Genomic DNA, 13,333 nt, shown 5'->3' with positions numbered 1-13,333 from the left:
GCTGAGTTTGGGTGGAGCTACACTCTGACTTCATTGCTTCTGAAGAGTGAGATACCAGTGTCCACATTTGAATTTCATGTTAAACGGTCGCTTTTATACACCATCGGATGAGACTCATTTATGTGTGAAATTGAAAGCTACAGTCAGTATAGTTATATTAGCACAGGAAATCCAAGAGTATTTTAAACTGGCAAATACCCTTTTCTTGCTTAGGTCAGCTGTTGCACATCTGTAGGTGATACAGACTATATACATAATAAATCTGTGAGAAGGACTTTCCTCCTTGTTTGCTTCTGGAAACACAATACAATACTGTGATAAGAGCTATCGACAATCAGCAAGCAAGATGGGCTGAATTGCTATCATTTAAACTACTCTGATGGTATTACAGTTAGTCTAAATAGGATATATATAAATATATATTTAACATTTTACAGTTCTCTCATGCACATGGGAGGATGTTTACAAGATTTTTTTGTGTGTGTTTCAGATTTGTCGATCTTGCATTCCTGGTGATCTGTACCCCTAAGAGGTTCCAAATGAAAAAGGCTTCATTAAAAAAAAACAAAAAAAACGTTGATTTCAATATGAAAGTATTTTGGCATTCCGCACATACCAGTGGTTTACACAGCATTTTATATTTGCAGAGTTTCTCAAGCGATTCAAAGCTGTCACAGATGAATTTGTCCTGTCATACCAAAACAAGAACCCCCCCACAAAAAAACCTTGATGCATTATGCATGAGTAACAAACGATAAGACTACATTTCTTCCAGGGAGGTTGTCTGTTTCAGTGGTTACAAATGATCCATTTAATAGTTATCCAAATTCTAATTAACATTCCGTGTGGTTTATGGGCGCAGTGATTGACATTTTTCAGGTTTTATTGAGAGAGTAAGAGGCCAAATAGGAATTGGGTTTTGCGGTTGGAACTCCTTTTTTTTTTTTTTTTATTGTGTCACAATACACACAGTTTGGCACACTTGACATATTTACACATCATTAACACACTGACATTGCAATGCTAAAATATAGACTTTAGGTGCTAGTGAATCGCTGAACTGTTATCCCATGTGGTTTTACTCTAGATAAATTGTTTCTATTTGCTTACCATATCATAAGCAGTATACTTCTCCTAGCACTACTACTACTGGCCTGATTCCAATAGATGAAAATACTCGGATTATATTAACATTGACTGTAATATTTTTAATACTTATGTATAAGATAAGAAGTGTGAAGCATTCTTTGCAAAACTCTGATGGTAGATTATTTTACACCTTAGATTTATAAGTCTTTATAGTCACCTTGGGTATATACAAAGTTGAAAATCCCAGCTCAGATATTTTCCATAATTTAAATGTGCACTCAGTCAAATTCTGGGAATCGGTTATGGCACACGGACACTTGATGGGGCTACGAGGATTAAGGAAAGATGTGAAAAGCTTTGGCCGAATTGGGAGCTGCCTCGCCTGTAAGAAAACCACCTGTGGGCTTTTGAGAGTAATGAATCATTGGTTGCACTAGGGTAGTTTGCAGACTGGTGTTAGGATGAGCTTATTTTCATCAAAGTCTGTGTGCACACTGACTGAATACTGATGTAGCTGATACATGTGTGCTTTTCCCATGTTTGAAGTCCAGGTGTGTGCAATCGGTTACCCCAAGGACCCGCTGAAACTCGGACCTCTAGTTTGAGGGGTGAATACATTTTCCCACACATTACTAAGCTTGCGGTGACATCATGTATTGCATCACAGTGTACATAGTGCCCTGGATATGCTTTGAAGTCCATTGTCAGTGATTTCTACTGTTTATTTAGCTTTTAAACCACCTTTATGCTGGTCTTATCTGTAACCATGCGTAGTAGCCATATATTTGTAGATTATAAGTCCATACTTCAGATGTTCTGCGGACACTTGACGATGAAGCTAACTGCTACTGAACATTTTGAGTGTTGCATCCTATTTACGCCCCACCATTGACCGCTAAGAACATTGCATTTGACACTCATAGCTTGTTGTTTAACCTAGGAGTTTTCCATTCCCTTGCTTTGCCTGCACTGTCTCCAGTCTTTCCTATGTTTTTTAAAGCACAGCAATATTGCCGTCTGCTGGACTGATTTAGAAATCAATACTCCTGGCCACGCTTCCCCTCCAGTTGGCTAGTGTAGTCCAGTTTGCTTTGCCTACAGCAGTCTCTAGTTGTTGGTGTAGCTTTCTTTAGTTTCATTTTAACATATTTCTTTTGCTGCTGCTGCTGGAAAGTCAACATCTTGTTCGTCCTTCTTTTGCACATCTTGCTTCATTTTAAATGTAATAACGAATGAAGGCCACACTGGTTGAACATTCACCTTAATCGAGTAAGTCAAATAACTGGTTAACTAAAATCCAAGCATTAAAGTGATTCTGAATAAATCCAGTCCATCGGATTTGTCAAACTGTCATACTCTAAAGCTGCAAGAAGCAATGATAGGATTTTGACTAAAAATGTATTGAATTCTCCTTTGAATCCCTGCACATATGGGATTAAAAGAAATCCTGTTACCACAATGTCCTTTGTAGAATGTAGATCATGCTAAAATGAAATGGGGGGGGTTCATTATGAACAAATTGAATATTCTGGTAGGTACAAAACAGGACCTGCTGTTATGTCTTTTACATTTAAGTATAAAAAGAAAGAAAAAAGGTCTTTACATTGCTTTACATCCTTTGGGGAGCAAAATTAAAAAAAAAAAATCATAGAAATTACCAGTTGTGCTTCAATTATGTTCTGTTGCAAGACGATGCCTTACTAATTTAGCTACGAATTTAGGTTAATTATGTTTGTGGACATGATAGGAACATTTGAAAATGCCAACCAGCTTGTGAAATCCTTAGGGTGCTTTTTAAAATATGTAGCACAACAGAAGGGTAGATGCACTTGTTATTGGAATAAAATATCATGATACCCTTAAAGTAATGTATAGAACTCACTAAGGTTGATTATGATACTTTACTTTCTGTAATATAATATATAAATCTGCTCTCTGTCTAAAATATAAGGATACCCGTTTCACAGTTTTCTTTTGACAAGACTCATTTGTCGAGTGCTAAACAATCAAAACGTTTTGTGTGCATTCAATTATATTCTATCCACTGCCCACCCACTGAGCAATGTGTATTAATAACAAGTGTTAAGCGTGTTTCTTATATGTGCTACCGTGCATGGTGTGTACCACGGCATATGTAGGCATGTGGACCTATGGAATAAATGATTCATAGTTCACTATTTGCTCATTCACTAAAGAGAACAGGTGGGCACAGGAGTCCAGTGAACTGTGTGCTAATATGAAGTAACATGAGCCAAGAGGTACAGGTACAGATATACCTCAATGGGTAACAGCAGTCCAGCTACAGTGATGCTAATGTCACCGTTCAGAAGCCAAGCATATTAGCAGAAAATAAAAAGTAAAATAAATCTGTAAATAACAAAAGCATAACAGGCAAGGCACCAACCCAATGGCATTCTCCTCCCAGCCAAGGCTATCAACGACCCGGGAAAAAGGTTGGAATCTGATCTTCAAATTGTGTTTGAGATTTGGAGTCTTGCATTTTATTTCTTTAAAAGTGTGTTGTGGATGGTCTAATGGGCTAATTCCAACTCAGATCTTATACTTTTTTGAATTGGTCAATTCCAATTTGAATTTGTAATGATTCTTGTAATTCAAATTCATGAATTGGAATTGGGATTCTTCTAATTGGAATTGAATTGGAATTGTAAATGTTTCAGTATATGGAATTGGAATTGAATTGGAATTTAGACATTTTAAGCTGGAATTGAATTTGTTAATGTCAATATCTCATGCTTCAGAATTTGAATTGGAAATGCTTTTCATGTGCCATGTTTTAATCATTTGACCATTTTACCCTTTCTAATCCATTATGAATCCTCTATAATGATGTATTACCTGTTCTTAAACTATTTTATTTTGTAAAAATTGTGTTTTCATCACTTGTCAATGATTTAGACAATACAATGTTTACAAGACAATGTTTTATTATTAAAATTACGGGCAAATGCATCTCAGCAGCTTCTCGGGTAAATTTTTCCTGGCCTCCTAGCATCTGAGGAATTTCTATTATCTGAATCTCAGACAATGAGTTCCTCATCCGCCTAACAGACACTCATACAAGACAGTGTCCTAGACCTGCACTCTTGTTGGGAAGGATATATCTCAATAACCATCTCAATTACCTGCAATTACCCACTGTTCCAAAACAAACTATATAAGGACCTACCTCGCTCTCCTTGTTTGTTGGGTATAAGGATTGTAGTGGTTTTGACTGTGTTAACATATCTTTTATTTTAAGGATTGCTTGTGTTCTTGACTTGGACTGTTACTGAGAATCCTGATTTTGTGATTGAACCTGGACTGGCTGAGGACCCACTGCCTACCAATTTGGACCAACACTTGCACAATGTCAGAGAAGCCTCTGGTGTTTGATCACTTTGAAAACTTAAGTGATGGTAACAAATAAGGAAACCATTAAGGATTAAGGAATTGGTGTGGGAGAAATATTGTATTGGAATTGAGTTAGCAGAATTGATCCGAGTTTGGAATTGAGATGAATTGAATTGAAAAGGAATTTAGGAAAGTGTCTTGGATAATGAATTGATTTGATTGAATTTAAAGGGATAAAGAATTGAATTCAAATTGAATTAGTGGAATTGACCCCAACCCTGCCCAATAGACACTCATACAAGACAGTGTCCTAGACAGTGTCCAAGAACCATCTCAATTACTGGCAATTACCCAATTGTTCTAAAACTAACTATATAAGGACCTACCTTGCTTTTTTTTTTTGTTAAATAGAAGGATTGTGGTTGTTTTGACTCTGTTAACAGAGTTTTTCTGAAGGATTGCTTGTCTTTGTGACTTGGACTTGGACTTGGACTTAGACTGTTACTGAGAACCCTGATTTTGTGATTGAACCTGTTCTGACTCAGGACCTGAAGATTTGGATAAAGACCCCTTTTTTGTTTACTGACCACCCACTACCAACCGATTTGGATCAACACTTTCACAATGTCAGAGAAGCCTCTGATGTTTGATCACTTTGAAAACTTACATGATGGTAACAAAGAAGGAAACCGTCATGCTTCCTGTAAACATTGTGGAATACTTGTCTGTGGATAAAAAAAAACAACCTCAGACTTCATAAGGCATCTCAAAGAAAGTACTGTAACTAATACATGATGATTTATATCTGAGTTGTGGTTGAAATGATAAAATCAATGAAAATGTATTATGTACTTTCAGAAAAAGCATCCAGAGATCTATGGAGGGACCTCTGAACCTGGGCAGACATTGCACACCAGGAAGTGGGATGGCACACATCCTTGCCAGGTGAAACTTACTGACAATATTATTCAGTTTATTGCCAAGGATCTAATGCCACTTTCTGTTGTGGAGAGCACAGCCTTTCGTAAAATCTTTCAAAAAGCAGAACCACGATTCACCATGCCCAGCAGGAAACATGTGAGTCAGACACTAATCCCACAACTTGCCACAACTGTTAGAGATTAATTATCTCTGGAGATTCAGAATCCGCTAAATATATATCTAACAATTGATCTATGGTCAAGCAGGGATATGAGGTCCTTCATTGGCATCACAGGTCATTACATCAAGGACTTCACTCTAAAGAGTTGCATGTTGGCTTGCAAGCATTTTAAGGGTGCACACACTGCTGAGCACATCTTCAGAATATATGAGGAAGCCATTGAAGTGTACACCATTGCTGAAAAGGTGACTGGCATTGTAACTGACATGCCGCCAACATGGTGAAAGCTTTCACCATGTTCCCAGTCCCACAAATGGCTGACTATGAAGATGAAGACCAGGATGATGACTTGGAGGTTGTGCCTTTGGATGATAAACTGGATTACTTTCCACATGAGTGCAGTTCTTGCTTTGCTCATATTCTTCAACTGGTTGTGCGTGATGCTCTGGAGCAGGCTGGGCCATTCAAGCAGGGTCTTTCAAAGGTGTCCAGAATAGTGTCTCACTGCCACAAATCCACCAGAGCAGCAGAGCTACTGGAGGTAAACTGCAAACTTCAGAGTGCAAATTCCACAAGATGGAATAGCCAGCTGAAGATGCTCAAGTCAATCCTAACTGTTCCAGATGAAGTCCCCAGTAAGCTCCATGATGCATACAAACTTACAGTTACTGATTTGAAAAACATTGGAGAGCTGTGTGAAATTCTGGAACCTTTTGAGGATGCCACTGACATGGTCCAGGGTGACCGGGTGGTACAGTGAGGGAAAAAAGTATTTGATCCCCTGCTGATTTTGTACGTTTGCCCACTGACAAAGAAATTATCAGTCTATAATTTTAATGGTAGGTGTATTTTAACAGTGAGAGACAGAATAACAGCAAAAAAATCCAGAAAAACACATTTCAAAAAAGTTATAAATTGATTTGCATGTGTTTGAGGTCTTCGCCATGCCATTGCAAACAAAGCAGAGATGTCAGACAACAAAATGGTGGAGACCATGAAGTTTGCTCTAGAGAGACGGCTTTCAAAGCATGAAGCAATGGAATGCTTTCAGCTGGCCACATGCCTGGACCCACGCTTTAAAATGGATTGGTGTTACAGTGATAAAGTGGAGAGCATGAGGGAACTGCTCTTCACAAAGGTCAACGGTCTTCTGAAGACAACTCCAGACATTCCCACAACCCCTCCAGCTAAGTCGTGGTCCAAGCTTTTCACATACATGACTGACCATTCAAGTGGAAGATGCATGAGTTTGGACACTTCTGATGCTTCAGTGGAAGTTTCAACCTATTTTAGAGAGCCATGCATCCCAGAAGACTCTGATCCCTTAGCTTACTGGAAGGAGAAAAACAAGGAGTTTCCCTGCTTGACAAAGTTAGCCTACAAGTACCTGGCCATACCAGCTTCGTCTGCACCAGTTGAGAGATTGTTTAGTGTGGCTGGCAATGGTTTTAGACCTGAGCGTTGTAACCTGTCTGACATAAGATTTGAACAATTGATGTAATGATGCAATCAGATGTAATGACCTAGAAAACTAACTCTTTGTTCTTGCATGTTGTAAAAAATAAAATAACACAAAGTGCATTTTGTTCTCTTTCCATTTTGTTTTACTACATTAAACACACTCTAGTCATATACATACACTATTGAAATAAAAGGGTTAAAGCACATGAATCAACCTTTTTTAGTATTAGTATTATGCTATTTTAATACCTGACAGCCCATGAGGTACTTTTGATCATTTAGACAACAATCTTGTTGGATATATACAGTATTGTTTTTCTTTGATTTCAGTTTGTTCTGCCACTCTTTGTTTATTGAAGCAATTCATAAGCTAATATAAATTAAATAATATAAACTATCTACCATAGCACTGGATATAAACAGATTTCAAGACAGTTTTGCCCTAGTACCAATTAATTGCATGGAAGTAGGGATGCCTCAGAATTAAATGGAATTCAAATTAAATTGTAAAAGGAATTGGTGTGGGAGGAATATCGGATTGGAATTGATCTGAATTTGGAATTGAGATTAATTGAAAAGGAATTTAGGAAAGTGTTTTGGATAATTAATTGATTTGATGGAATTTAAAGGGATAAAGAATTTAATTGGAATGTAATTAGTGAAATTGACCCCAGCCCTGGTAGCTTAATAAGATGAATATGAAATAACGTGCAAAAGAAGTTATAAAATGGACTCTGAGGTCAAAACATTGTGACTTTTAGTGCAGTCAATATTAATCTGAATGTGTTCTAGTTAATACTTTTTTATACACTATTTTGTGCTACTGTACGATACGGTAGGATATTTTTCATTTTAAATATGTAAAGCATAATTTTATTCAAATTTTATCAAAGGGAAATCTAGCCCTGAGTTAAATTACAAAATGATTACTTTTTATCTGCATAATAAGCTCTTTAATGCAGTGTGTTATGAGGAAAGTTGGAACAGGGACACCACAGTGATGTGCTTTGATCTGAATAATCACATTTTAAATAACTAGTTGAGAGAAGAAGCAGATAGTAGTATACAAGTATAGAAAGCCTCAATCAGGGTTGTGTGGCAGTTACTTTTACTTTTATCAGGAGAAGAGGATCTTTTGAAGGCAGCCCTTTTGAAAACAAATTGTAGCGCCGGATTCGCATTACAGTGCAAATGATGGGAGGCACAAATCAGATTGGAAAAGACCGAGGAGATGCAGACATTGTTCCCTGAGGAGAGACACCTCCCACATGGAGCGTGTTGTTGCTCTTGTAAAAGGCTACACATGTGGCAGAACTCCCCTCCAAAAAAATCTAACTAAACACAACGGATCACTAAAAATAATCAAAATGAAAACCTTAAAAGGTGGGCTAATTTGCTGTGTACTCCACAAACAACACTGCAGCTCTGTGCGTTACGAACGATGACCTAAGCGAGTGTTTTAAACGCCGACCTGCCGTCTTTCAGTTAGCAATGTCATTCTCACCCTTAAGGCCTCTCTGATGTTGTTAATGCTAGGCAATTATGTTGTCCAATGACTAAGTGAATCAGAGCTGTTATTCATTTTGTTGAAGCACTGGTACTCTCCAAATGTTGCTCCCGTATGATGGATGGGTCACTTGTACTGAGGGAAATTAAAGGGTAACAATTTTAGTTTGTAAATGGATGAATCAAATGTTGACACTCATTGAATTAGAAACAAAATCATATCTCTTTTTACTTTTTGTTGCAAGTCTTGTTGCAGGTTACAAATCAAGAACATTAATTTTAAGTTTTAAAACCTAACACTTGGTGAACAATATATTTCATTGATGGCAAAGAGAGATGTGCTGTTTAAGCACCTCAGTGCCGAGGCACTATAATTCGAGATGCAAGATGGCCGAGGCGTTATAATTTTCAATTGCCCTATAAATATTGTACCAATGCACTTACATTTCAAGAATTTTAAGAAACATCAACATTTTCAGTGTCTGCATCCGGATTTCGAGACCCGGGCCGCCATTTTGATATTTACAAAGGCCGATGTCGAACGAATACTTTTGATTGGCTGACGAGCAAAGCGCAATCTCCGATTATACCCGAAATCGCCCCAACCACCACTCCCCATGCTCACAGAAGTGTTTTGCTTACAGAAAATCCTGGGGATTTTCATCAACGGAATGAGTGCCTGATCCAGCAAGTTGATATCCAGCAGGAGAACTAGATAGACACCTATAGAATGTTCTGGAAGCCACAGATGGAAAGAAATCTACGTATCTTTAAAAACATGGCTCTGGTGTGACATGGATGCACTCTTCACATTCAGAAAGGGATACACAGACATGATTCCAGCTGTTTTCATGAAAACTATCCCCGCTTGGAAGCACATAAGTGGCTAAAGATACTTCATTGAAATAAACTTTATACCTAAAAATAATGTCACATTGGTTATAGTTATAAAAAGTAATTGGATGCAAAGCCTTGTATTATGTACCAGTAACTAACTGATGCAAACTTCACTCGTTGATTTGACTCTTGACTCCTTTTAATTTATTGTACAGTTCAGGCAATGCAGTATAATTTGCGCAATGCTGAGTCTTCACATTAGGTGTGTTGGATCCCTAATGTCAGGGATTTGCTTCATTATCTGTCATAAGGCTATGTGCTGCATTATTAAACTCTCATTATGCATATCTTTTTCTCCTCAAATGCTGCTTTATAGACGTGAAAGTAGCAAGGTGACTTGTGTGATTACCTTTACCAGTGCTTTTATTTAGTTTTTAATGTGTATATATTTTTCCTGTTGGATCGGGAACTAAAGGGAATTTTTCCCTGACACTGTAATACCCTGTTTGTACTGTCCATGCTTAGGTGCCTGTCAAGACACCTCAGCCTGTCTGTGTCGCACCCGTGCACCTAAACATGGCTGCCTACATTTGCATTACATTTTTGTTAAGCTGAGGTCACACTACACGATTTGTTGCCCAATTTGGCCCTCCTGACAAATCTGCACTGATCATGATGACAAGCAGCTTGGTCTGGGTGCATTCCCGCTACAGATGATCGGATAGTGTGAGAGGGGCCGCGGTGCAATAACTGGCCCTCCGCTAGTTGGAGACCCTACAATTTTATTAAACATGTTTAATACTTATGACTCGATCGACACAGATCGTGTAGGGTGAGGTGATCGTCACACGGAGATCGGCAGCAGCCAATGAGAGTTGAGCTGATTGAAGGAAAAAAACACAAACGGGAAGAATAAACATGACTAGGGTATTACATTTTCATAAGATGTTATTCAGATACTTTAAAATGGTCCAGGGTTTTGGGGAAGGTTATTTAAAAATACTATAATATATAGAGAATAATTTTTTCAAATACAAATATCAATTAGTATCTGTAATTGACCCAGGTCTGCACAGAATATCAGTACCTACAATGCGATGATCATACTGTGGGATGGATATAGCCTGTCTGTTGCTGACCTCCAGCTCTCACAGCAGAGAATACTTATTCTTCCTATTGTCCTTACCTCCCCAGCCATCTCTTCACCCACATCCTCTTTTTGCTATGATTTTTGATTCAAGACGTTTCTCTCGGCTGAGTATGGCTGGTGTTGAAGGCTGCATTGGTGAGCTGCACGTGTTTTCTGTGCATCCAACTTGTGCCTGTTGTCCTGATGTCAGCTCCTGGGTTTTGTTTAATCCGTTACATGTCTTGGGATTTTCTTGAAATTAAACCTGGCAAAACTGCACCTATTCCTAAAGGTCCCCAGCATCAGCTCTTTCCACTTCTCCATTGATAACAAATCTTTTGTTGCAGTATCAAATGTTAAAATCCTAAGGGGGGTAATTGATTCCAGTTTGTAATCAGATGACCACATTTGCTCTGTTCCTCGAGCTGCATTTAATCATCTTTAGAAGTGATAATAGATCACAGTGTTGTTGTCAAAGACCGTCAACCTATTATTTTGTGACTACCATAAAAAATTTTGTCTAGGTTTGAAAAAATATTAGTAATGATATTATGTGCAGCAGATGTGAACTAGCAGTTAGGACTCTGATCTCTGGAGTGAGGATTGTGGGTTCAAAACAAAACAAAACCCAGGCTCAGAAATCAATGTATTTGTTTTACCCTAGGAGCTGTGAAAAATAAACTTCTAGTGGAAGCTGTTCTCATGTTCACAGTCCTACTTTGAACCAAAGAATAGTGAGCTTGTCCTGATACAGACTGCTACTGCTGTATCCCCGATAATCTATAGGAATGTAGGTTATTGATATTTGCTTGCTGTCAACTGTAGACTTATAATGAAACATTATAACCAATGCATTTGTGTCAGTAAGCATACCTTAATGCTAATGGGCAACACACACATCTCCAACATCTGAAAACAACATGCACTACTTTTGACATTGTCCAAAGCCAAGAAAAACAGCTATTGATCAGTGTATTTTTGTATCATTATTTTTCCAACTGGCCTCGAGTGCTTAAAATTACACTGGTTTCATAATACCTCTAAAGCTACTTGGTGTTTTAATAAGAACGATTGGTACTATAAGTCAGCTGAAATTTGAATCTGTAATAAGATCGAGGGTTCGATTTGAATTTGTAGACCTGTCTGGGTGTAAGAGATTCATTTCAGAATTAATCGGCAGAAATATAAGCGAATCCACACACGTGTCAGCACAACAGGCAACCACTAGAAGCATGATACTTGCTTGCCAGTATCATTTCAATCTATACTGTGATTCTGTGTTCATGCATAGAATTCCAATACACTTAATTGTGAGGTTTATATAGATCACTTTTACGTGATCCGCCGATTTGCAGAATTATAGCATTTACTGACTGGTGAGGTAATATTTGAGCGCGGTTGATGACTCAAGGCTCAAAAGGACCGATAACCGTTAATATTGTAGGCACTAGAAGCAGCTCTTTAAAATGTGCAGCTGAAAATGTAACCAGCATGGATGGGTTATGAAGAGTCATCAGTGTCCTGCAGAGTTGAACTCTTGATTTATTTGTTTATTTGAAACATTGAAGTCTTCATGGATCTTAATTTTCTTTTCACATCAATTATTTAATAAGAAGCTGAGGAAAAACGCATTGTTTATTAATGAGCAGTGATTCAACTTGATATGAAGTAGGTTGTCTAATATCATTATTATTATTGTTATTTTTATAGATTTAATTTACCTTGTTATGGTGCAGGGTTTTATTCTATTTCTAACATTGTGAAAATTGACTTAGGTCTTGCACGTTCCTTTAAATGAAGTCATAACTATCCTGTGTGAGTTTTGTTTTTAAAAACTCTTTTGAGCCCAGAAAAATAAATTCAATTTTTTGTTGTCATGTCTTCTGTATTCCAGATGTTCCCTGGATGATCTTGTAGATCTTGCATGAATTGTAGTTGCAGCTGTAAAATGAAAATAGAGAAGCTCAGTAACATTCATTCTTCCAGCCTTAAAAAAAAAAAAAAAAAAAAAAAAAAATTACTTTCTTGTGTACAGTTTCCTCCTCCTGGCTAACTTGAACTAGCATATCAATAAGAATATTTCTGAAAGATGCATCGTTTCAGATTGGTCAAATATGGTTTGAATTTTCATTGCAAACTGCCCCACCTGCCTTGTGCTTTGGCAAAGCATTTCACATTCACAGTCATATTTTACCTGCTGCTTCTTGAACTGTGCCCAGGAATGCACTTGATTAATGCTTCTGCAGTCCTGCCTGGTTTAATGTCTGTTATTATCATAGTACGAGCCTATTAAATGCAAGAGACCACATAGAGACTGAGAGCAGTTTCCTCTGGGAAACAAATAAAATAGAATTCTGCATAATCCTTAGTTATTTCGTATGACATCTACACAACCTGTATGATGTATTACAAAAATATATGGTATTTGCGTTTTGTATGCCTACAACTGAAAATGTTGGTATTTTCATATGTGAAGCATGCATTCTTTGAGCTGTGCAAGAACAGTCATCATTTTTATTTAAAATGCCGGGGTTACAGACCCATGTGTTGCTGTCTTCCCCTTGCCTGCTGTATGTGTGAACTTTGTTGGCTATGAAAGCAAACTGCCACCTCAGGCATCATTGTGACTGTATTTAAGCACCATGCAGTGTGTTTGAAAAAAAGATCAATGCAAGTTCACTGCAAGCATATGGTAACTTTGTGCTGTATGACCATTTGTGGTCACAACGGGCTTTAGCCAACTATAACCACACTTATTTTTGTCTATTACCAGATCCCTTTTGATAGTTTTATATTCTGATCCATGCTACACCTACACTCTAGTCATAGTAAAATTGTAATTATGATAACAAAAAAAG

Source organism: Amia ocellicauda, chromosome 16 (genome assembly GCF_036373705.1).
Source record: "Amia ocellicauda isolate fAmiCal2 chromosome 16, fAmiCal2.hap1, whole genome shotgun sequence".
Taxonomy (NCBI): Eukaryota; Metazoa; Chordata; class Actinopteri; order Amiiformes; family Amiidae; genus Amia; species Amia ocellicauda.
Note: the sequence above shows the minus strand (reverse complement) of the source record.